Genomic DNA, 24,072 nt, shown 5'->3' with positions numbered 1-24,072 from the left:
GGGCTAGTAAATCAGAATGTCTTATAATGGGGGATTTTAACTTCCCAGATATTGACTGGAACTAGTGGGTTGATCACTCTCACACTAGTAAGACTTTTGTGGATTTATTGGATGATTGTTTTCTGCAGCAGCATGTTCGAGGCAACCAGAGAGGGTAATACTCTTGATCTGATTATCAGCAGTGATCATTCGTGTATTAAGAATTTCCATATAAAGGAACCACTAGTGATGACAGTGTACTGATGTGGGATTTATTTAAGATATAATCACCATCAGGGGTAAAGGAAAGGGTTTTTGCTTCCGTAAAGGTGAGTACAGTGGTCACTGACAGTTTTTAAATTCTGTACGGTGGGATCAACTGACAATGTTACCAACAGTAAATTATAAATAAATAAATTTCCTGTTTATACTTCAGAATGACAACGAAGTCAGTAGAGTTTACAATAAATCGTCAATACAAATATATTTATCGTATTTAGTAGTCACGGGCTTGAACCCCGGTCCACTCAAAGAATGCATGCTATGCACTCTCTCTCTCCTGAAGCATTCAAGGAATTAATCGTGGAAGCTACTAAAAGTTTCATACTTATTAAGAAATATTGTTCAAGGTTTAGGCCTAAATGGTTATCAAAAGAACTAATGAGACTCGTGACAGAGAAGAAAAATGCATGGGAACAGGACCAGGGTATGTCTGCCAGGGGCAAAGGTTGATGACGTTGTAGAGCGAATATCATCTTTTAAGGGCACAAAAGGTGATATAGTTGTACATGTTGGCACTAACAATATTAAGAGGAGGAGACCGGCAGAATTACTTAACAAGTACAGGTCACTGTTGAACAAAAGCCAAGAATTAGGGTTGAATTTGAAAGTGTCTGCAATTCTGCCCAGACACGATAGGAGGGAGTATGTGATGAGAGCCTTGTCGATCAATTCGGCCCTGGAAAGATTGTGCAAGGCTCAAGGGGTAGAATTTTTTTCAGCCTGGACTTTACTTGTTAACAGGAGAGATTGCTTCTACAGGGAGGGGATACATTTAAATAGAAAGGGTGCAAGAATATTTGCTGATGCTATCGAGGCAGTGTTAGGTGGGTCGGAAAACTGCTAGCTTGGGGGGAGACAAAGACCAATAGATTGACAGTAGCCACTGGCAGAGGTGAAAGAGATTCTTGCACTGCTTCTATTAGAATGAGCAGAAGCCTGAAAAACAAGATGCATGGTATTTCAGAGACTGCTGGGAGCCATTGCGGTATAAGTAAACACATGGGTTGTGTTAGAGTAGCTAAGAATAGAAACAGGTGCAGGTATACTTGCGTGTACACCAATGCTAGGAGTTTAGTAAATGAATTTGAGGTATTGCTCAAAACATCGAAGGCAGATATTGTTGGGATATCAGAGACGTGGTGTCACACAGATATAAGGGATGCAGAACTGCAATTTGGGGAGTACAACGTCTACAGAAAGGATAGGAAGGGGGGAGGGGTTATGCTATTAGTTAAGAAACACATAAAAACCAAGGAAGTGAAGCCAGTCGACATCGCTGGACAGTGCAGTGTGGAGTCAGTTTGGTGTGACATAAACATTGGGAGATCAAAATTGAGAGTAGGAGGGTGCTATAGGCCTAATGACTCTGATGAGCATAATAAGGAACTGTACAGGGAAATAGTGGGCCAGTAAATCAGAGTGTCTTATAATGGGAGATTTTAATTTCCCAGATATTGACTGTAATTTGGGGGCTGGTTACTCACACACTAGCAGGGCTTTTGTGGATTTATTGGATGATTGTTTTCTACATCAGTATGTTCGAGAGGCAACTAGAGGGAGTAATACTCTTGATTTGATTATCAGCAGTGATTCTTCATGCATTAAGAATCTGCAGATAAATGAACCACTAGGTGGCAGTGATCACAGTGTGCTGAAGTGGGATTTACTCAAAGAGGTAACTACCATTAGGGGTAAAGGGAAGGGTTATTGCTTCCGTAAAGGCGACTACGATGGACTGAGACAGTATTTAAATTCTATACTGTGGGACCAACTGATGATGTTACCAACAGCAAATTCAAAATGGGAAGCATTCAAAGAACTTATCTTGGAAGCTACTAGGCTTTACATACCAACTAAGAAATATTGTTCAAGGTTTAGGCCAAAATGGATGTCAGATGAACTAACGAGGCATATGGCAGAGAAGAAAAATGCATGGGATACATACAAATTAACACATGACACAGAAGCCTATGATAGATACAAGTTGATATGCAACCAAGTTACAAAGGAGGTTAGGCAGGCGAAGGCAGATTACGAGAAATCCTTGGCAAGGGATGCAAAGAAAAACAGCAAAGAGTTCTTTATTTATGTAAACTCTAGAAGGAAGGGGATGAATCAGATTGGTCCACTTAATATTGATGGGTCAAGTGTTGATGATCCTGCTCAGGTAGCCAACAAACTAAATGAATATTTTGCATCGACATTCACACATGAGGAGTTATTCAGCGAGGGGAATGCCAGAGGTGTATTCAACTCTAGCAGTAAGCTACAGAATCTTGAAATAACTGGAAGTAAAGTGGAGGAGAAACTGTTGAAGATAAACACAAGAAAGGCACCCGGGGTGGATGGGATCTATCCAGTTATATTAAAGGAGGCAGCAAAGGAAGTAAGCAAACCCTTAGCCATAATTATGAGAGCTTCCTTGGACTCAGGGGAGGTACCCATAGACTGGAAATGTGCAAATGTGACCCCAATTCACAAAGGAGGATCAAAGGCTGACACAAGTAATTATAGACCTGTGAGCTTAACTTCTGTTCCAGGAAAATTAATGGAGGCACTGGTTAAAGAAGCACTGCAGGATCATTTAGACAAGACTTCAGTTATAGCTCAGACACAGCATGGTTTTGTTAAGGGGAAGTCTTGCCTGACCAACTTGATTGGATACTATGATGCAGTCACAAAAGAACTGGATGCAGGGAATAACTTTGATATTATATACTTGGATCTTAGAAAGGCTTTTGATACTGTTGCACATGGAAGACTGCTACACAAATTGGAGCAGTGTGACATTGGAGGCAAATTGCTGCTATGGATAAAGGGGTGGTTGAGGGGGAGAAGAAAGAAAGTGGTAATCAATGGACACTGCTCATCGTGGACTGATGTTATTAGTGGAGTCCCTCAGGGCTCAGTGTTGGGTCCATTATTGTTTTCTGTATTTATAAATGATATTGATGATGGTATATACGGCTTAATGTCCAAGTTTGCAGACGATACAAAGGTTTGCAGGGTTGTCAAGGACACTACGGACACTATGCTGCTGCAACAGGATCTGGAAAGGTTGAGCAGATGGGCTGAGAGGTGGCAAATGAAGTTTAACATTGACAAATGTAAAGTACTACACATGGGAAACAGCAACCCCAGAGCAACGTATCAACTCTGTGGTACTACACTGACAGTGGTAGAGAATGAAAGGGACTTAGGGGTGGTTGTGCAGGCAGATATGAAGTTCTCTGACCAGTGCAGACGGGCTGCAAGAGTAGCTCATGGAGTATTGTCAATGATATACAGAAATTTTTCCAGCAGGGATAAGGAGGTGATTATTCCATTGTATAAGGCGATGGTCAGCCACACCTAGAGTACTGTATACAGGTCTGGAGGCCTCATTTCAAGAAGGATGTAGAGCTGCTGGAACGAGTACAGAGAAGGGCAACAAGATTAGTGAATGGAACAAAGGGTGCTCTTACGAAGAAAGGCTTAAGTTTTGCAAATTACAGTGTCTGGAGACTAGGCACCAGCGAGGTGATCTGATAGAGGTGTATAAAGCCTTGAATGGTTTAAGCATGCTCAATGCTGATGGGATTCTTCCTCTAGCTCAGAAAAATCACCTGAGAGGGCATAAATTCAAATTGAGGAAAGACAGATGTAGGATAGACGTGTGGAAATTTGCCTTTAGCCAGCGGGTGGTTGGTTGGTGGAACAGACTTCCATCCCTTGTGGTGGAGGTTGATAACCTAAATAAGTTTAAGGCTCAGCTGGACAGGTATTTTGAACGAACAGAGGGGTGAAATGGAAGTGGGCTTTTTTTTTTTTTTTTTTTTTTTTGGCTGATGCTGCATAAGCTTGCTTTCTTGCATCAAATGCCTCTACTAATGCTAATGGGATGCATATAAATTATCAAGCGGCTCAGAAGCCTATGGCAGATATAAGCTAGTCTGTAATCAGGTCACAAAGAAGGTTAGGCAGGCGAAGGCAGATTACGAGAGATGTTTGGCAAAGGATGCTAAGAAAAACAGCAAGGATCTCTTTACTTATATAAACTCTAAAAGGAAGGGGATGAATCTGATTGGTCAACTTGATATCGATTTTTCGACTGTTGATGATCCTGCACAGATAGCAAACAAACTGAATGAGTATTTTGCATCTACATTCACACATGAGGAGTTATTAAGGTTTGAAAATGGTAGAAGGTTATCAAATTGTAGCAGGATGCTTAATGATTTTGTAATAACTGAGAGCAAAGTGGAGGAGAAATTGTTGAAGTTAAACATAAGAAAGGCATCTGGGGTGGATGGGATCTATCCAGTTATATTAAAGGAGGCGGCAAAGCAACTATCTTTATTTGGACAGGTAGTGTGGATGCTTAAATGTAACTAAACTTTGCAGTAATAATATGTATTTTTTTTGTTTTTAGAATAACTGTATTTTAATGATTTTTTTTCAGAATATTTATTATTGCAATAAAAGTTTATGTAAAACATGAATTCAAGTAATTACAGTACTTGTTTTTTTCCTTATTTTATTGCACCTAATTGTCATCAAAATTTATTGAGAAAAACGTTTGTTTTTGCAATACCTTTATCTTGGTTTCATAAATTAAAAATACTGAAATACCGGTATTAAGATTGACCGATATTGTAAGCCCTAGTGCGAACAATGCCTTCCCAGTAAGGTCACTCGTAATTCATTAGTTTTATGGAAATTTTCTCCATTCTATGGAAACTATTTTAAAGGTAATTACCAAAGGGAATTTTAAAAAAAATCACTAAATAGAAAATTTCTCTATAAAGAAGTTTGTTAAACAGAGGTCCGACCTTTATATGTCAAAAAAGTTTTTGGCGTTAACCTGAACTGCTGTCTGTAAGCGCTTACCTTGCCTACCCACTTGCGGTGACCCTGACTCTGGGGTTACTGCTACCCATATGCAGTACTTTACATTTGTCAATGTTAAACTTCAGTTGCTGCCTCTTAGCCCATCTGCTGAACTTTTCCAGATCCTGTTGCAGTAGTATACTATCATTACTGTCATTAACAATCCTATCAACCTTCGTATTGTCTGCAAACTTAGACATTAACCCTGATACACCCTCGACAATGGCCCAACACCGAACCCTGTGGGACTTCTCTAATAACATTAGCCCATGAAGAACTAATGTTATTAGTGGCACTTCTACCACTTAAATATCCTTTTATCCATTGTAGCAACTTGCCATACTGCTCCAATTTGTGCAGTAGTCTTCCATGTGGCACAGTATCAAAAGCTTTCCTAAAATACAAGTTAGTAAATTAATAAGAGGAGTAAACCTCAATATAGTACGTGGAACACTTCCGTATGATACCCTCCAGAAATTAAAACGGAAAAAACGAAAAAATCGACAACTTACCGGTACATTAAAGTAAAATATAAATAAATAATCAATTTAACACAATTCAAAATCAATTCAAAACAATTAAAATTCAAATTAACGCAATTAAAAGAATCTAACGAAAATATTCAAAACGATTTTGAAAATCGTTTTGAATATTTTCGTTAGATTCTTTTAGAAAATCACCAAGAAAGAGAAGAATGATAATATCCAGCTCAGGACCCTGGGTGTGCCAAGCCCATACTCACCAGATGTGAGTCCCTGGTTATCTAGATAGACCTCAGCATTCATGGTTTTAGTTAAAAGAATTAATGGTTTTTGATGTGAAACATATTTGGCAGCACATACTAAATTTCTGATTGAAGTAAAACAATTTGTCACAAAAATGTGAAGCAGAAATAACACAAGTTACGTAACTTCCTAAATGACGCCAATGCAGTCACTTATGTTGATTCGGTAGAGTAAGTAACCAGCATGAGCATAAAATGTTATATTGTTCATACTAAATATTTTGGATTGAAATACAGTAAAATGTCATTAATACACACTCTGTACAAGTACTCGTTTATATGGAGCGCATATCATTCCCCTGCGAAAGGATAGTCTTTTCTATGTAAATATATTCGTTTATTACAAAATTCAGTTAATATTTATTACGAAGTTCATTTCCAACCTGTGAGAAATAAATATTGTTATTTTCTATGTTGAATACAAATCTTAGCGCAGTTATCTGATTACTGCCCCTATTATTGCCTCTGGCCACCTGCTTCCCGAAGGATGGCACTGACTTGTTAGAATTTACTTTTGTGTAAACAAAACCAGTTAGCATTAGCATTAGTAGAGGCATATGATGCAAGAAAGCAAGCTTATTCAGCATCAGCCAAAAAAAAAAAAAAAAAAAACCTCTCCCATTTCACCCCTCCGTTCGTTCGAAATACCTGTCCAGTTGAGCTTTAAATTTGTTTAGGCTATCAACTTCAACAACAAGTGATGGAAGTCGGTTCCACCAACCAACCACCCACTGGCCAAAGGCAAATTTCCGCACATCTATCCGACATCCGTCCTTCCTCAATTTGAATTTATGCCCTCTGAGGTGATTATTCTGAGAAAGATGAAGAATCCCATTGGCATTGAGCATGCTCAAACCATTCAAAGCCTTATACACCTCTATCAGATCACCTCGCCGGTGCCTAGTCTCCAGACTGTAATTTGCAAAACTTAAGCCTTTCTTCGTAAGAGCAACCCTTTGTTCCATTTACTAATCTTGTTGCCCTTCTCTGTACCCGTTCCAGCAGCTCTACATCCTTCTTGAAATGAGGCCTCCAGACCTGTATACAGTACTCAAGATGTGGCCTAACCATTGCCTTATACAAGGGAATAATCACCTCCTTATCCCTGCTAGAAAAATTCCTGTATATCATTGACAAGACACCATGAGCTACTCTTGCAGCTCGTCTGCACTGCTCAGAGAACTTCATATCTGCCTGCACAATTACCCCCAGGTCCTTTTCATTCTCCACCACTGTCAGTGTAGTACCGCAGAGTTGATACATTGCTCTGGGGTTACTGTTACCCATATGTAGTACTTTACATTTGTCAATGTTAAACTTCATTTGCCACCTCTCAGCCCATCTGTTCAACCTTTCCAGATCCTGTTGCAGCAGCATAGCGTCAGTAGTGTCCTTAACGACCCTGCCAACCTTTGTATCATCTGCAAACTTAGACATTAAACTTGATATCCCATCATCAATATCATTCATAAACACCGAAAACAACAATGGACCCAACACTGAACCTTGAGGAACTCCACTAATAACATTAGTCCACGTTGAGCAGTGTCCATTGATTACCACTCTCTGTCTTCTGCCACTCAACCGTCCCCTTATCCATAGCAGCAATTTGCCTCCAATGCCACACTGCTCCAATTTGTGCAGCAGTCTTCCATGTGCAACAGTATCAAAAGCCTTTCTAAGATCCAAATATATAATATCAACGTTATTCCCTGCATCCAGTTCTTTTGTGACTACATCATAGTATCCAATCAAATTGGTCAGGCAAGACCTGCCCTTAACAAAACCATGCTGCGTCTGAGCTATAACTGAATTCTTGTCTAGATGATCCTGCAGTGCTTCTTTAACCAGTGCCTCCATTAATTTACCTGGAACAGAAGTTAAACTAACAGGTCTATAATTACTTGTGTCAGCCTTTGATCCTCCTTTGTGAATTGGGGTTACATTTGCACATCTCCAGTCTATGGGTACCTCCCCTGAGTCCAAAGAAGCTCTCATAATTATGGCTAGGGGTTTGCATACTTCCTTTGCTGCCTCCTTTAATATAACTGGATAGATCCCATCCACCCCAGGTGCCTTTTTTATGTTTATCCTCAACAATCTCTCCTCCACTTTCCTCTCAGTTATTACAAAATCATCCAGCTCACTGCCAATGTTTACTTTACCTACATCATTCTCCTTCCTGAATAACTCCTCATGCGTGAATGTAGATGCAAAATACTCGTTTAGATTGTTAGCCACCTGAGCAGGATCCTCAACTGTTGAACCATCAATATCCAGTGGACCAATCTGATTCATCCCTTTCCTTCTCGAGTTCAAGTATGTAAAGAACTCCTTTCTGTTCTTCTTTGCATCCTTTGCCAGGGATTTTTCGTAGTCTGCCTTTGCCTGCCTAATCTGCTTTGTGACTTGGTTACAGACCAACTTATATCTATCATAGGCTTCCATGTCACCCATTAATTTATATGTATCCCATGCATTTTTCTTCTCTGCCACATGTCTCATTAGTCCATCTGACAACCATTTAGGCCTAAACCTTGAACAATATTTCTTAGTTGGTATGTAAAGCCTGATAGCCACCAAGATTAGTTCCTTGAATGCTTCCCATTTTGAGTTTGCTGTTGGTAACATCATCAGTTGGTCCCACTGTATAGAATTTAAATACTGTCTCAGACCATCATAGTCGCCTTTACGAAAACAAAAACCCTTCCCTTTACCTCTGATGGTAGTTACCTCCTTGAGTAAATCCCACTTCAACACACTGTGATCACTGCCACCTAGTGGTTCATTTATCTGCAGGTTCTTAATGCATGAAGAATCACTACTGATAATCAGATCAAGAGTATTGCTCCCTCTTGTTGCCTCACGAACATGCTGATGTAGAAAACAATCATCCAATAAATCCACAAAAGCCTTGCTAGTGTGCGAGTGACCAACCCACAAATTCCAGTCAATATCTGGAAAATTAAAATCCCCCATTATAAGACTCTCTGATTTACTGGCCCACTCTATTTCCCTGTACAATATATTATTATACTCATCAGAGTCATTAGGCCTATAGCACACTCCTACTCTCAATTTTGATTTCCCTATGCTTAAGTCACACCAAACTGACTCGACACTGTCCTGTCCATCGATGTCAACTGGCTTCACTTCCTTTGACTTTATGTGTTTCTTAATTAATAGCATAACCCCTCCTCCCCTCCTGTCCTGTCTATCCTTTCTATATACATTGTATTCCCCAAATTCCAGTTCCGCATTACTTATATCTGTGTGACACCACGTCTCTGATATCCCAACAATATCTGCCTTTGATGTTTTGAGCAATACCTCAAATTCATCAAATTTATTTACCAAACTCCTAGCATTGGTGTACACTCAGGTATACATGCACATGTTTCTATTCTTAGCTACCCTAACACAACCCATGTGTTTACTTGTAACGCAATGACTACCAGCAGTCTCTGAAATATCCTGCATCTTGTTTTTCAGACTTCTGCTCATTTGAATAGAAGCAGTGCAAGAATCACTTCCACCTCTGCCAGTGGCTACTGTTAATCTATTAGTCCTTGTATCCCCCCCAACTAGCAGTTTTCCGACCCACCTAACACTGCCTCGACAGCATCAGCAAAAATTCTTGCACCCTTTCTATTTAAGTGTATCCCATCCCTGTAGAAGCAATCTCTCCTGTTAACAAGTACAGTCCAGGCTGAAAAAAATTCTACCCCTTGAGCCTTGCACAATCCCTCCAGGGCCGAATTGATCGACAAGGCTCTCATCATATACTCCCTCCTATCGTGTCTGGGCAGAATTGCAGACACTTTCAAGTTCAACCCTAATTCACGGCTTTTTTTCAACAGTGACCTGTACTTGCTAAGTAATTCTGCCGGTCTCCTACTCTTAATATCATTAGTGCCAACGTGTACAACTATATCACCTTTTGTGCCCTTAAAAGATGATATCCGCTCTACAACATCATCAACCTTTGCCCCTGGCAGACATACCCTGGTCCTATTCCACCTATCCTTTTTACAAAGCATGTTCCCCGTTTCCCTGACAATAGAGTCACCAACAACTACTAGTTCCTGTGGGACCAGCGCATTCTGCCTAGGGGGCTGCCCCTGTGTTGCCTGATGACCAAGTGCAAGCTCTGGCGTTGATGTGGGCAGCTGAGAGCTTGATGGGCCCCTCAATTTATTTCCTTCGAGGGCATCCACCCTGTTCTTCAAGCTCTCATAACGGCCCATAACAACGCTGAGTTGTCGCCTGATTTCCTTGCACTCCTTACATCGTGCACACACAAAGACATCCCCCTTGGCAGTATCATGTCCCGTTGTAAGTTGCAGTTTATGGTAACTACAATTAAGTGCACTCTGAAAAATATTATTCTGAAGGATGAGCTGTTAAATTAACCAAAGAATAAAAAAGTTTTTCTAAGTTGTTTACATAGACTTTCTCACTCTCCATGGGATTAAGGTAAGTTGCAATTGTTACACCAGTTCAAAGAGTTTTGCTGCATTATAATTTTGTTGGGTTTTTTTTTTTTGTGCCATTTTATCTGAGCTGATGTCTTTTTTGGAACTTATTTCTTTAAATTAATTTAAAGTTTGTTTATGTTAAATCTCATGTACCAATGCTATGGCAACAAAATGTAAATGGATGAAATTAAGCCTAGAAATTAAACTGAAAATTATACGAGAAGCTGATAGAATGGATTGAAGTAAAACAGACATTTCAAAGGAATACAACATCGCTTTACCCACTTTATTTATAATCTGAAAAACTGAAAAAAACTCGGTGTTTGACACTGGAGCAGCAATAAAAAAAAAAAAAAAAAACAGGAAACAAATTCATGGTGCAAAACATGAGGAGCTTGAAACAAAACTTTTTTGGGTGGTACCAACAAATCCATGCATCTAATTTGCCAATAGCAGGTCCGATTTTGCAAGAAAAGGCAAATTATCTAGCTCAGCAACATGGAATTAGTTGCTTCAAATGCAACAGTGGCTGGCTCCAAAGATTTAAAGACAGGAATAACTTGGTTTTTCAGAAGATTGTGTCGAGTCTGGATTAGTCAACAAAGAAAAGGCTACAGACTGGTTTTATTCTGTATGGTTTATTCTTGAAAAATATAAGGCAAAGGATATTTTTAATCTTGTTGAGTCAGGTTTATTTTATAATTTGCTGTTTGAAGAGAGTTTTGTCATGGTGCAAAATTAAATAAACAAAGACTTGCTGGTCTGTTATGCTGTAAGTCAGATGGCAGTACAAAACTACATGCACTTTTGATTGGTTATCCAAGCCAAGATGTTTTAAAGAAGTTAACCAACTTCCCTGTGATTGAAGCTAATAGAAGTGCTTGGCTTATGGTCAAAATTTTTCAGCCTTTGTTATCAAAAGTGGACAGAAGAATGGCTTCAGAAAAAGGAACATTTTGATGATTCTAGATTGTTGTACAGCACATTGTGCTGAGACACCTAAGTTGACAAATATACGGCTGTTGTTTTTACCTTCCAGTACCACCGGTTTTATGCAGCCACTGGATCAAGGCATTATTTATAACCTCAAGTGAGTATGTACAGCCCGCTTGATAAGGTACTTGTTCTATAACATAGAAGGAGGGAATTATTTGCAGCCAAATTGGAATATTTTGAATGCTATCCGTAATCTTGTTATTTCTTGGGAATATTGCATCAAGTGTAATAATCAACTGCTTCAGAAAGAGTGGCTTTGGAGAGAATATCATTGAAAAACATGGTCCAGTAGACTAATGTGATAGCAACGTTGAGGAATTTGAAGGAGCATATGGTTTTGTTGGCAAATTTGAAGAGTTTGTGAAGGTGGATGATGAAGTTGCAACCACAGTAGTGCCAACACCAGAACAGTGGCTTAGCACCAAGCAAAACGATGATGTTTTTGATGTTTTTGTTAACAGCAAAAGTGAAGTCACACACACACTGCCATCAAAAAAAGATGGCCAAAATGCATTGACCATAATAGAGAATGTGTTGGCCTGCGTTACATTGCTAAAGAAACAACTATTGTATTTGATAATGTCTGTGCTGTAGTTAAACATGCATATAGGACAAAAACTGTGCAAACAACATTTGGATTCTTTCCTTAAATTAGATTAATTTAATAAAAAGTTAATGGTTTGTATGTCTCCTTTTATATTGAGATTGTAATTCATTTTACTGTGATACTAAAATATTGTATATATCAATATATATACTGTACAATATTTTCATTTCCATTAATTGCTTTTATCTTAGTTTATTTTACAAATAAAATCTTTAAAAAATGTGTTATTCCTATTACTGTATTGATAGACAAGGCTTTTGTTTTTATTATTTTTTTATTATTTTATTTTATTAATTTAAATTAATTTATTTTTTCATTTATTTTTGATATTATTATTATTTATTTTTATTCTTAGATATATAGTATGTACCAAAAAAAAAAAAAATTGACACTTTTGGGGATCCTCATTACTGTTGTTGCTGTGTTAGCCTGTGGAATCCCCCAGCTGGACAAAGGCTTCCCCTGACTTTCTCCATTCATCTCCGTTCAATGCTAGTCTTGTCCAAGTAGGCCCATAAGGGATGTTAACTCATCTCTCCACCTGGTTTTCTATCTTCTTCTTCTTCTATTTCTTTTGCCTTTTCTTGGTAGCCAAACAGTTGACTTATTCAATGAGTCCTCTTGTTTTCTGGTGAGATGTCCTGCCCACTTCCATTTTAAGGACTTGGACAGACGTCTTGATGGTATCACTGATTTTAGTTTTTTGTGTGATGGAAGTAAATTTTATTCTGTCTTTTTTGTTTATACCCAGCATACTTCTTTCCATTGCTCGTTGGCATGTTCTAAGTTTATTTACTTGTTCTGCTGTTGAAGACCAAGTTTGGGCTGCGTGTGTTAGAATGGTTAGTATGATTATGTTTTATAACTTTCTCTTTAGGCTGATAGGCAAATCTCCTTTCATCCATTCTTTCACACTTCAGTATCTTCTCCAAGGGTTGTTGATTTTGGATTCTATTTCTTTGTACATTCTATTGGTGAAGAATATTATTTGACCTAGATATTTGAACTGCTCTTTGTAGTTTAGTGTTTTGAATCCGATGTTGATGGGTGAGGCTACATAGTTGGTCATTATTTTTGTTTTGTAGTAGTTTAATATTTAGTCCAGTTTCTTTGCTTTTGAGGTTTAGATCGTGGATCATTCACTCCACTTGTGAACTGCTTTCAGAGAAGAGGGCTATGTCATCTGTGAAATAGAGATGGAGGTTGGTTAGCTGCCTGCCTAAGGTGTGTTCGCTCCAGTTGTTTTCCGAATACCATCTATAGTACTGAAGTGAAGAGCTTTGGTGCTGTTTGGTCACCTTGTTTTACTCCCCATTCTATTTTGAATTTAGGTCCTGTTTGCTCTAGCTTGATGGCTGCATTGCTGTTGCTGTAGATATTTTGGAGAAGTCTGATATATTTGTATTCTATTCCTTGCTTTTACAAAACTATCATAAGAGGTTGGTGTTCAGTTGAGCCAAATGCCTTTTGGAAGTCTATGAAGGTGGAAAGTGGTAGGTTATATTCTTGATACTTCTCGATGACCTGATTAATGGTGTGGAGATGGTCGACGGTTGATAGGTTTTTCCTGAACCCTTCTTGATCATATGGTTGGTTCTCATAAAGTTGATTGGAGATTGTTTTGGATGACGCTAATGAATATTTTGTAATTATGTGGTATCAGACTTATTGGTCTGTAGTTATTTATATCTGACTTTTCTCCTTTTTTTTGTGAATTAAAATTATTTCTAATGTTAGGCATTGCTTTGGCATTATCTCTGTCGCCAGTATACTATTATATAATTTGAGAAGTTCAGGTAATAGTACTTCAAATCCAGTTTTAAAGAGTTCTACTGGTAGCTGATCTCGTCCAGATGCCTTACCATTTTTCATCTGTCTTATTGCATGTTCTATTTCACTGTTTGTAATTTCTGGAATATTACCCTCTGCAGGATTGTGTAGTTGGTCATCTTCACTTAAGTTTACATTTAGGTTGCTAGTATAAAGTTCTGTTGGTATACTAAGGATTAATCTGTTTGTTGTTATTTGTCCGGATTTATTTTTAAGGTTGGGATCCAGGATTTGCCATTGTTGATTCCATTTCTTAAGATTTGCAGAGAAGTGTTATTTTCTAAGGCTGTTTTGATTTTCTTATTTCTCTTTTCATGAGTTTATTGAGTTCAGCAAACTATTTTGTGTTCGATGACATGAATCTATGTTTCTTTAGGGATTTTCTTTGCTTTATCAGATTTTTTGTGTAGTCTGATATCTTTGATTGTTTGCTGTTGCTTCTTTTTTGAAATGGTTTGGATACTTTATTTAGTTTCAAGCTGATCGCAGAGTTTTTGAGTTTCACTTTTGCTGATTGGTTCTTGTAGTAACAAGGTATTCCTCAAATTATCTGTATATTTGTCTCGGTTGTTTTGGATGTCTTGGATGTTGGGTCTTTTATATCTAAACCATTTGTTTCTATTTTTACTGTTGTATAGTTTAAAGGTATCCCTAATTAGGCTGTGGTTAGAGTTAAATTTAAATTGATTAAATTTCTTCAATCATTCTTCTGTAAAGAGCAATTCTAAATTCTGCAAATTTTTTGATCTTTTAGTAGTATATAGTCAATTTCATTTTTGTTGTTTCCATCTGGGGGGAGACCCAGGTCCATTTACTCTGTTCATTTATCTTGAATAGTGAGTTTCCAATTTTAAATTGCTGGCTATAGGCAATTTGTAGTAGTTTTTCTCCTCTTTCATTCTTTTTTTACTTCTGTATTTTCCGAGGACTAATTCCTCCCCCTTGTGTTGTCTGGCTCCTACTTGAGCATTAAAGTCTCCCATTATGACAGTCGTGGAATTTTTACCTTGGGCTATAGTGGATGTTAAGTTATCATAGAATTCATCAGTTTCTTCACTGTGGGTGGTGGGTGCAGAGACCTGAATTAGCATTCAGTATTTGCTTTTCTCCAGTTCTAGTTTCATTTTTGTAATTCTGAGTAGCCTCATTGTTGTAATTCTGAGTAGCCTCGTTGTTGTAATTCTGGGTATCCTCATTGTTGTAATTCTGAGTAGTTGAACAATTTTTTTCCATTTGCTTTTGACCAAGAATCCCATTCCATTTGTGCCATTGTTGCTATTTACATTGTAGAACAATGAACCATTTTCACTCTGTATGATTTTCTCTTTCTTTCCTCTTATTTCTGAAAGTTCAGTTTTATTCCAATTGATTTATTCTAGAGCTTATTCTAATTCAACGAATCTGGCCTCTGTGGATGCAATTCTTATTATTAAAACTTTTGTCCATTTTTGTGGGTTTCCCAGATGTGCCATCTATAATGTACCTCCCTGAGGGATTTAGGTTCACTCTCTCATTCTTCTGGAAACAGCTTGTCAAATTTAGTGGGTACCCCATTTGGCCTTGAGCTGTACGGCCTCTCTTTGTTCTCTTCATTCCATGGGGGAAATATGTCTGTCTAATCTCCCACATTGACAGGTGGCTTGGGATATGCATTTTAAAGCTATCTGCCAGCATTGCATTATCCACCTAACTGGAATGTTGCTGCCTGCCATTGATTTGTGAAAGATTCTGCTGTTGACATCCTGGATGTTCTTCTGCCAGAAGATGGTGTCAATGCTGCTGCAACCCCGCATCGGTCAGGTTATTTATAGGTGCCTGAGACTCTCCATAGCCATTTCCCGATTAGCATGACCTAGGACGAGAGGCTTAGCTAGGTTTTCGGCGCCCTTGACAAATTCGTGGCTATGCGCCTTTTTTCGACAATTGGTAAAATTATAATAAATAATAAGTACAGTCGGACCTCTGTTTAACAAACTTCTTTATAGCGAATTTTTCTATTTGGAGATAAATGTTTTCTTTTTATCGAATTTTTTTAGAATTCACTAAATAGAATTTTATTCTTTACTGAATTTTTTTAGAATTTTTTAATTTCTTCATTTTATGGAAACAAAAATTTTCTTTGCTCTACGAACGAAGAAAATTTCCATATAACGACTGCATTACGAGACTTAACTGGGTACACATTATTTGCACCCATGGTCTTCAAGCAAGCAATAGTGCTGTTGTTACGCTCGAATTAAAAGATAAAAAGATTACCATCTGCAACTCAGTGGGACCCATAAAACCTATCCCACATACCGAGAAGTTCAGCTGGTCGATTACTTTCTATGTATTCATAGCCAGTGGGCAGACCAAGGCTTTGGTCAACCTTCTATTGTAAGCACCCTGTTAGAGATTTAGAAGAAAGTGGTTTTCCTTTATCTGGACAAGCGGTCATCTGTTGTTTCGTTGAAGTGAAACGTCACTGTTTCAAAGCTATTGGCCTATCGCCGAGCACAATATGAGACACAGAGGAAATGATGCCTCCCACACTACTATCATGCTTCCATAGCCAGGTGGGAAGGAGCAGCAGTGCGTAGCACACGCTTCTTGATTAGACCGGGGGTTCGAGCCCGTCACCACCAAATACGGTGGATGCGGAAAGGTCGGGGAATGACCACCGCATATCCCGGAGCAATATGGCCTTAGTTGCTAATGCTCCTAAAAACCAAACAACAACAACTACTATCATAGTGTTTTCTTAAGAGTTATCTATGGTGTATCCACACCGATATTATATAGATATAAAACCGTTACTCTTAACATATTATGCCTTATTGCATTTAGTTATTTTAAATTATTTCACTTCGTACTTTTGTTGCTAACAAATTAATAAATTCATTCTGAATTTCTGGAGATAAATAATTAGTGTGGTGTTTAATATGCGATTCCAGGGCATTTTTCATACCAACATCAAATTGGCTGACAAATTTAATCAAGTTTAAAAATACGCCACAATTTTTTTTTCTTCAGTATAGTGTGTTCGTGCCTAATGGCACCAGGGGTTTCCCCCATCTCCGCATTGCTTTCATTGTGGGTGTAACAGTTCACTATAAAGGGCAGAGATTTAAAAGTGTATGGATATTATATGAGTGTAGTGTTGTGTATCATTGTTCTTCTGGCCATTTAGCCGCTAGGGCCCAACGTTGCCTATGCCGAGACCAGGTACACTAGTATTGAAAAATTTATTCTGGCAGGTCCTGCCACCTAATTTCCTGAGATTTCAGTGGCTAGGACCTAAAAAAAAATATATATATATATATATATATAATAATATAAATGAAATTTTTGATCAGTGGGGGTTAAGAAAATTGAGTAGAGAGGCCAAATGAGTTTAGTGTGAACGCAATTAAATTTAGTCATTATTAAATTTTAAGTTATGTGGGGTATACACTAGCGTATTAGGTAGAGTAGGGAGGGAGACAGAATGCTGGGGGAAAAGACAGAAATATGGGGACAATGGAGAAGGTGACCCCAGATAATCAGTGGGGCAGGCCCATGCTCCACCAGGCGAAGAGAGGAGTGGCGAGGTGAGGGGATGGAAAATACTATCCCCTCCACCTGCCGGGGGAGAGGGGAAAAGATAGGACCATGCAAGGGAGCATGGTTTGAGAGCCAAGATGGCCTGCAGCAAGCTGCAGTTGGTCTTCAGTGGTATTGGTGTTCCCATTTGGGATATCACTCATGGGACCAGGTCCCATCCAGTTTAGTCAAGTCAGTTCTTGTCCTTTATTAAGTAGGTTCAGTTGTTATTCCTGGTTGTCATGTATAGGGTTCAGTTGTGCTCCATTGCAGTGAGTACTCGTTTTCTTGCGAAGAGCTCTTGGGCGTAGCAGGAGAAAGCCAGGTACTCTTGTTTTGTATCCAGTATGTTGTGCTCCTGTCCTCTAGGACAATATAGGATCTTTGTTATTAGGATGTTGCATAGGTCATCATAAAGCTGGCAATCATACATTAGATGTTGCCAGCTCTCCAGACCGCCGCAAACACAGGTAGGGTCCCCTTCAATTCCTAAAAGGAAAAGTTTGGCATTGATGGTGCCATGTCCGGTGAGAAGGTATGCCACATGGAGTCCAGGTGAGAACCACGTTGGGAACTTAGGGTAGACCCTGCCGACGTCAGGTAAAAACTTTCTGGTTATCTCCCCTGTATGGGAGTTTGTCCATCTCTCTTGCCACACCTGCAGCAGGTGAGTGTAGAGCCTCTTCTTTTCAGCGTTGCAGTTATTTGCTGGGTCAGTTGTATGTCCGAGACAAGTCCTTGAGGTGCCCTTTGCCAGGTGGTAAAGTAATCCTTTGCCCACAATCTCCAGATCAAGGGGGAGAACTCCGGTCAGGACCTGTAAAGTGTGGGTGCTCATCGTGCTGCAGGCATGAGAAGTAAATAGTAGAATCGATCTTTGGGTTGAGTCGATGATACGTCGGTTGACTGCAGTAGTAGCCTTGTGATACCATACGCCAGAGGCATATGTGATGATAGGTATGAATATGGCTTTGTAGAAGATATGTAGCTTACGCCGGCCAAGGCCCCAGTCCCTTCGAGCCACCCTAGCAATGAGAGCAGCATATTTCCTAATCTTGGTTCGGATGTTTTGTAGGTGGTCTTTGAAGGATAGGTTATGGTTTAGGATGACCTGTAGATACTTGAGTTGTTTGGAGAATTTTATTGTTGTCTGGATTATCTTAATTTGAGGAGGCTGTCTTAGGTTCAAGTTCCCTTTGAGCAAGGCTGAGTTGGTTTTTTCTGGTGATATTCTCAGGTAATTCTGTTTTGCCCAGTTCTGCAGTAGCTCCAAGGCCAGGTTCACAGATTCTTCCAGTTTTGCCCTTGAGTTCGCCGAGACGGAGAGAATGAGGTCATCGGCAAATGCTTGAGCATCCACTTCTCCGAGGTCCGAGACGAGGAAGCTGTCCAAGACGACATTCTGCAGGGTTTGGTCCCAGGACCAAACCCTGCGGGCAGCCTCGGTGGATGCTTCTAGAGAGTGTCTGATAGGGTGCATTCACTACCATGAATCTGTTGGATAGGTAGTTCTGTAAGGTCTGATAGAGGTTGCTGGGAAGATTTGCTGCTCTAAGTCTGGCCAGGACGCTCAGCCACCAAAGTGTGTTGAACGCTTCTTCGGTATGAGGTATATTGAGGGTCTAGCGGCTCCTGGGATTTCTCCCATCTCCGCGAATGTTCTATGTATCGATGACAGTACCCTGTCAGAGCCAGAGATTTAGAAGTGTGTGGGTCATGAGTGGTGTTATATGTTGTGCCCATTGTTTATCCGGCTTATTGGCCGCCAGGCCCCTAATGGGACCAGACGTTGTCCATACCTCGCCACGTGGAGGCTAGCCGGGTGTTACCATTGAGTCAATTGTACTCTGGCAGGTCCTGCCACTTACTTTCCTGGGATTTTAGTGGCTAGGACCTAAAATAAAATTGGAACGACCACGGTTGATTTTAAATCACTTACATTAAAGCACTAATATGGGGTTTGACGCTGAAAGCCTGTTTCTGAAGTGCCTAAAAGGTTGGGCGAAATTTTTTGGTGTATTTAAATTTGGACGTGTAGGGCTATACGCTGTGCAAGAAAAAGTGCTGGGAGGGGAGAATGAAGGCTGGTGGGTGAAATAGGAAGAAGAGGGTCGATAGGGTAGGTGACCCCCAATTTTTCAGTGAGGCATGCCCATGCCCCACCACTTCTTCGGTATCGATATTACTAGCATGTCCACCAAATGCCAAATTATTTTCAGCACAGAACAATATACATTTCAATATTATTTTCAATATATGACGCCACTTCAAAATTTCTCTTCTTGGTGCTGCTTGTGCAGTGTCGTCAATTAGGCCACCTTTTTGAAGATCCTTTTCTAACAATTTCCATTTTGTGAAATTGTTTGTGTTGTAATGAATTCTCATGAAAAAGAACGTTTGGATTTAGATGTTTCCAATCCTTAAATCCATCTGAGCTGCAAAATGGAACATTATTTATGCCAGATACAAATAAGAGGCATGGAAAACAATATATTGCATCTTTGTTTTTGCAATAAAATAACCATTTCCCCTCTTTTTTTTTTTTTTTTTCAATACCTTCATTTTCGTATTTCCACGAATTATTGAAACATCGGCCATTAGCAACAGGTATGTATTTGAGATTATATGTTCGGGACCGTGTAGCACCATAAGAGATCTGTTTTTGTGGGTATTCAAGTTCCTTGTGGTCAGATCATTAAAATTCAGACTTACATGTTCCATGTTAATATTATTGCTGGCATCATTTTCTTCTGCCAACTGTTGTTGGTTATTGTCCACACTTTCTAATTCTTTTAAAAGAACTTCAATTGTTTGAGCCTTTTCTTGGACTTCCATTTCAGTGGCATCATCATTATTTGCTTTCTCCATTAGCTGTGATATTATGTGAAGGTGATCCACAGTTGAGAATCCTGCCGCCGTAGCCTAGTGGTCAGGCACGCGGGTGCATAAGTACACGTGCCTTGAGTGACCAGGGTTCAAGCCCGTGACTACTGAATACGGTGCTGTTTCTTGTATTCTGTCTATCTTGTGAATTCCTCTGATCATTTGGTCGTCCCGGAGTATAAACAGAAATTTTATTTATTTATTATTATTTCATCTTCGTTTTCTTTGTCACTTTCAGGTTTGGAGTGGCTTATTGTAATCCAGTTTTGTAAACTAGCGGAATGTGTTTTTCTAATTTCCTCTTTATGCAGTCTTTCTACACAGTACTGATGTCCACTTTTTTTTCTTTCGTGGCCTGTCTAAAATTAATTTGGCCTTTATTGTTTTATTTAAATTATAAATCAATATTCATGATTACCTGTTTATATAGCAATCACAAAAACACTATAACTTATAACTTATTCAGTTTGTACACAATGCGTGAGTTGCGAACTACTATGCATTTGATCATGTGCTGATGAAGCGATCGCCTGATTGGTCCTTCAAAGTTACATTCTGAACAGAAAATAGATCTATGATGCTATGCAGTATATACTCAGATGTAAGGATGCACGCAGGCTTGAATCGCCATGTGAAAATTAATTTTCACCCTCTTGTGCTGTCATCTTGATTCGACATCATCGAGGGGTGCCATTTCGTCAGCTAACCTCTGGTGTCGAAATAGCTTGGCACTGTACTGATGTGGCCTGTCAGTGGCACCCTTCTCCTGTCGGTGCCTTTGGCACCTGCCCCAATGCCAAGGCGTTCCTACGCCACTGCCTAGGACATACCACTAGGAGGTGGAGCTAACTTCTGGGGGCATTGGACATTTCACAGAATTTCTCTAGAGACACGCAGTCCTGCTTGTGCCCCCTCATTATTACAAAATGTGAAAATTTAGGTCCTTGAATTTTGTATTGACAAGATTCAACTGTATTTAATATGAACAAGGTAACGAAAATACAAGACATCATTTAGGAAGTAGCGTGTGTGAGCTTATGCTCACACCTGCTACTTCCTAAATGATGTTAATGATGCTAACTCAGTCACTAACATTGATTTGGTAGAGTAAGTAGCAGGCATGAGTATAAAACATTACGTCGTTCATAACGTTGGTTCTAGCTGTTCAATTTTAAAATGGTTCCGATTTTCATCAAAGATGTTTTCACATAAAACATCTTTTGTGCATACAGGGTACACACACTTTTTTTTTTATCTAAAGGAACCTATGGTCCCAGGTCGTGAAATGAAAAACAGCTGTAGACCATTACATTGCCTTCACCAAACTTCATTGTTTGGATGATAAGTCCAACAGGTAGCTTTCTCCAAACGTATGCTACACACTCAGCACAACTGCCAGACTGTTAGATCATGTACTGTGACTTGTCACTCCAAAGCACAGCTTTCACTTGGTCTGTGGTCCAAGAACAGGGGACTTACACCAAGCTAGATAATATCTGGTGTTAGTCATGATTGGCAGCTTGTGAAGAACAGGGGACTTACACCAAGCTAGATAATATCTGGTGTTAGTCATGATTGGCAGCTTGTGAATGGCTGCACAACTGTGGCAACCCATATCATTCAGCATCCTGTGCAGTGCTGGTGCTAGAATTTGTTCCAATAATTTCTCTGAGGGCCTGTGTTTGTGGAGGTTTTGCAGGTTGGTTTGTGATAATTTCAGCACTGGTACGCTTCCTTTTGCAGATCACATCACAATCCATTGACCTAGGGATCTTTAGTGCCATTGAAATGCTACATATGGGCTGATAACAGGGTGCTACATGTGGCACCCTGTTATCATTCTGCGCTAGAAGTCCGCTAACTCTACCCATTGTGGTGTCTCCTTTGAAGGCTTTTTACTAGCATATTTATAGTTGTTTGACATGTGTTGCTTGGTAGGATGTGACCATCAACAGAGCTGTGTGTGGGTATTAATGGAGGGCAGTGTATACTTACTGCTGCCTGTTGCAGGAAAGAGTAGTTTGAATAAATTTAAAGAAAGATAGATTGGAGTAATTATTAGAGGAAATGGGTCGAGGGTGATTGCAGTGTAAGCCTGCTGCTTCATAACATCATTTTGCCACTACTAAATATACTAAGAGGATTGTTCAATAAAGAATGATGATAATTTTTTTTTTAATAATTTTAATTGTCCTTTTCAAAGTAGGCCCCCTTTGATGAAATGTACTTTTTTCAATGTTTCTGCCATTCGCCAAAAACATGGTGGAAGTCATTTTTTGACATTGTGTTTGAGAATCACCTCCAGTGTCTTTATAACTTATTCTGACAACTAGAAATGTTTTCCTCACAGCTCCTTTAACTTCAGAAATAAAAAATCCCAGGGTGCAACGGTTCATTTCAACCCAGAGATTAAGCAATGACGTATCCAAACAGAGGTTTGGAATTCTATGTCATTGCCAACACCAAAAAAAATCAAATGTTGTGGTTTCTGCAGGAAAGGTTAGAGTCATCTCTTTTGACATTCAAGGAATGGTTTACTATCAGGGCTGTGGGATGGATGAGGAATAGATTTGACATTAATGCTGATAAGTATTCGATGACAGTATGGTAATTTTAGGTTTCGCATTGTCATGATGTAGCATCCACTCATCTGTGTGCAGTTGTTTTCATCTGAGATGAATGTGATCCTGCAAAGTGTGCAGTGTGGCATGGCACAACATGTTTGTAAACCATTCCTTGAATGTCAAAAGAGATGACTCTAACCTTTCCTGCAGAAACCACAACATTTGCTTTTTTTCGGTGTTGGCAATGACATAGACTTCCAAACTTCTGTTTGGAAGTCTAACGTCATTGCTTAATATCTGGCTTGAAATGATGAAGCCATGTCTCATCCGATATTATCACATTGTGCAGAACCTCACCATCTTCAGTAACTATCCTTTGCAGCTCATGACAAACCTCCATGCGAACTTGCCATTGCTCAGGTGTGAGTAGTCTAGGAACCCATTGTGCACAAACACTTGTCATATGCAAATGGTCATGGAAAATATGGTGCATGCTTTCTACTGATATTCTCAACATCTCTACCAGTTGCCTTACTGTAATATGGCAATCTTCTCTCATGATTACAGCAGTGGTTGGAGCACTAGAACTGCTGATTTTTTGATTGAAAATCGTGTCCATCTTTAACATTCTAAACCACTTGCAAGCTGTGCTGTATGAAAGTGTAGATTCACCATAAGCCTCTTTTAACATATCACATGCTTCAGCTGATATTTTCTTGATGGAAATAAAATTTGAGAGCAGAATACTGTTCCTTGCATGTCATGTTCATTGTTACATAGGTGAAATTGAACAGGCATAAACTTGATCGACTGGCACGGTCACACCTTTCTCACGAGTCAACTGCACAGTTTTTATGTGATGCAGTTTGATTTGGTCTTAAATTCTGCAGCTCAGCTAGAAATAGCAAGCAGTATGGTTGTTTACAGAGAATTATGTTCATTCTTTATTGAACAGCCCTCATGTGTCACACGAGACTGACAACTTGTGTCTGTTGGGTGTACAGTTTTGGACCCTTTGTACTTAACAATAGGGCAACTCTTTGCCTCCTCATCATTTCTGTATACAGAGTACTCATTGTATCCCTATATTGGAACAATACCATGGTTCTTATATTCCCATTATATGTGCATTCAGTGACTGAAGCAATAATTCAGCCATTGATTTAATTTACAAATTAAATTAATTTTCCATTATTTTTTATTGCCCTATGTTCAAAATGTACATCTTAAAATTTGATG

The 24,072-nt window shown here is 39.2% G+C and overlaps 1 protein-coding gene across 1 annotated transcript in view; it reads left to right on the top strand.

Annotated features, from left to right (window-relative positions):
- The window catches only part of hob (bridge-like lipid transfer protein family member hobbit), a 916,854-nt gene that overhangs the window by 1,663 nt on the left and 891,119 nt on the right, over nt 1–24,072 (top strand). The gene's annotated exons all lie outside the window — the stretch shown is intronic.

The sequence above is a fragment of the Mastigoproctus giganteus genome, chromosome 5 (assembly GCF_048544385.1).
Source record: "Mastigoproctus giganteus isolate SK-2022 chromosome 5, ASM4854438v1, whole genome shotgun sequence".
Classification (NCBI taxonomy): domain Eukaryota; kingdom Metazoa; phylum Arthropoda; class Arachnida; order Uropygi; family Thelyphonidae; genus Mastigoproctus; species Mastigoproctus giganteus.
This window is presented reverse-complemented; position numbering and strand designations above follow the sequence as displayed.